Source organism: Musca vetustissima, unplaced genomic scaffold (assembly GCF_032173495.1).
Source record: "Musca vetustissima isolate MV318-11 ecotype Yass unplaced genomic scaffold, APGP_CSIRO_Mvet_v1 utg61191, whole genome shotgun sequence".
Classification (NCBI taxonomy): domain Eukaryota; kingdom Metazoa; phylum Arthropoda; class Insecta; order Diptera; family Muscidae; genus Musca; species Musca vetustissima.
The window spans coordinates 162594-165082 of NW_026875583.1; positions in this window are offsets into that span (position 1 = coordinate 162594).

The following is a 2489-nucleotide window of genomic DNA, read 5'->3' on the forward strand; positions in this document are numbered from 1 at the left end:
GCCTGCTGTCAACTTTGCATAAGATGGCGGCTCCTTACTAAATGTTATCGCTCTCTTCCTCTTTTGTGAATTCCGTTTAGATGCAGAGCTCGTCTTCTTGACATTTGAACCATCATCAGTCGATGAATTCTCATGGCTGCCTCCTTTGACTTTGTGTAGGCTGTGCCTTATTTTATTTTTAGCCCACGGGAAGCTCTTTATATCGTTTTCGGGTTTGGCGTTCTATTGTTTTTCTGGAAACCTTATAATATTCGTCCGTTCGTAGTACATGGAGGGAAGATCAGGCTTATCCTTCTGAACATCGGTTTGCTTGATGTTCATTCATTTAATCCTGGCCCATTTTCGGTTTTGTGCTCCTTGTTGTGAGCTTGGTGATATCCTTGCTCACATCCTCAACCATCTAATTAGCCTTTATGCTCCTTAGGAATTCTAGAACAGTTGTGCTAGTTTTATTCTCATGTTTAGCCTCGGATTTTTAGTTTGAGTCCTCTTCTTTCTCAGAAAATGCACTTCCCCTCTGGTCCTTTAACTCAGATTCATTGCGATTGTAGCCATAACATCTGCTACAGATTCGAAGGCACCCTACATATGTGGGACATAACGACGAGGCCTAACTTGTGAACAGATCAACGGCACTCGCCTGTACTGAGTTATTAAGGTCATGAGCTGTTACTTTATTTATCTTCGAATTTTCCATGATTGTTTTTTTGTTATAGAGTAATACCCCTATTGTCAAGATTGGTCCCCGAAGACTGTGCCCTAAAGGTGGATGATTAAACAATCACATTACCTCCTGATTTAACTGACTGTACTAGATTAGTGTGATTATCGGTATTCTTTAGTACTGCCATTGGTGATTTGGAATGGAGTGATACTTCCGAATATTTTTGTGGATGGTAAGGTACTGTTAAACTTCATTTACACGATTGAAGGTTTCTTCAAAATGCTTCAAACTCGTTTAAACAGCTAAATTTCTTCAACATTTATAGAACAAAACTTTTGAAGATTTTATTGATGCCGTGTAAATAGGCATCAAAATCGCATCTTGCAATATTGATGACTAGAAATATTTTGACAGCATGTTCATTCTTTTGATCAATACATATCATACGTTTTTTTAGACCAGAGACTTCGAGCATGCGATTTGTCGTGAACTTCTGGTTCAAGCTCTCCCGAAGACCGTTGCCTTTTGTAATAGAGGAATATCCCTTTTCCTTACCAGCTTAAGTTTGATCGTCTCGCTTATGGGGACAATACTTGTTACTAGTTTTCTCATTAGATAGTTCCCTTTGAATCCACATCTGTCTAATTAATGGGTGCTCCATGATGTTGTTGTTGACCACATCCCTCACCTTTATATGGGTCTGCTTTTTTAGTTTCCCAAACTAACTATTCGCCTGCTGTCAACTTTGCATAAGATGGCGGCTCCTTACTAAATGTTATCGCTCTCTTCCTCTTTTGTGAATTCCGTTTAGATGCAGAGCTCGTCTTCTTGACATTTGAACCATCATCAGTCGATGAATTCTCATGGCTGCCTCCTTTGACTTTGTGTAGGCTGTGCCTTATTTTATTTTTAGCCCACGGGAAGCTCTTTATATCGTTTTCGGGTTTGGCGTTCTATTGTTTTTCTGGAAACCTTATAATATTCGTCCGTTCGTAGTACATGGAGGGAAGATCAGGCTTATCCTTCTGAACATCGGTTTGCTTGATGTTCATTCATTTAATCCTGGCCCATTTTCGGTTTTGTGCTCCTTGTTGTGAGCTTGGTGATATCCTTGCTCACATCCTCAACCATCTAATTAGCCTTTATGCTCCTTAGGAATTCTAGAACAGTTGTGCTAGTTTTATTCTCATGTTTAGCCTCGGATTTTTAGTTTGAGTCCTCTTCTTTCTCAGAAAATGCACTTCCCCTCTGGTCCTTTAACTCAGATTCATTGCGATTGTAGCCATAACATCTGCTACAGATTCGAAGGCACCCTACATATGTGGGACATAACGACGAGGCCTAACTTGTGAACAGATCAACGGCACTCGCCTGTACTGAGTTATTAAGGTCATGAGCTGTTACTTTATTTATCTTCGAATTTTCCATGATTGTTTTTTTGTTATAGAGTAATACCCCTATTGTCAAGATTGGTCCCCGAAGACTGTGCCCTAAAGGTGGATGATTAAACAATCACATTACCTCCTGATTTAACTGACTGTACTAGATTAGTGTGATTATCGGTATTCTTTAGTACTGCCATTGGTGATTTGGAATGGAGTGATACTTCCGAATATTTTTGTGGATGGTAAGGTACTGTTAAACTTCATTTACACGATTGAAGGTTTCTTCAAAATGCTTCAAACTCGTTTAAACAGCTAAATTTCTTCAACATTTATAGAACAAAACTTTTGAAGATTTTATTGATGCCGTGTAAATAGGCATCAAAATCGCATCTTGCAATATTGATGACTAGAAATATTTTGACAGCATGTTCATTCTTTTG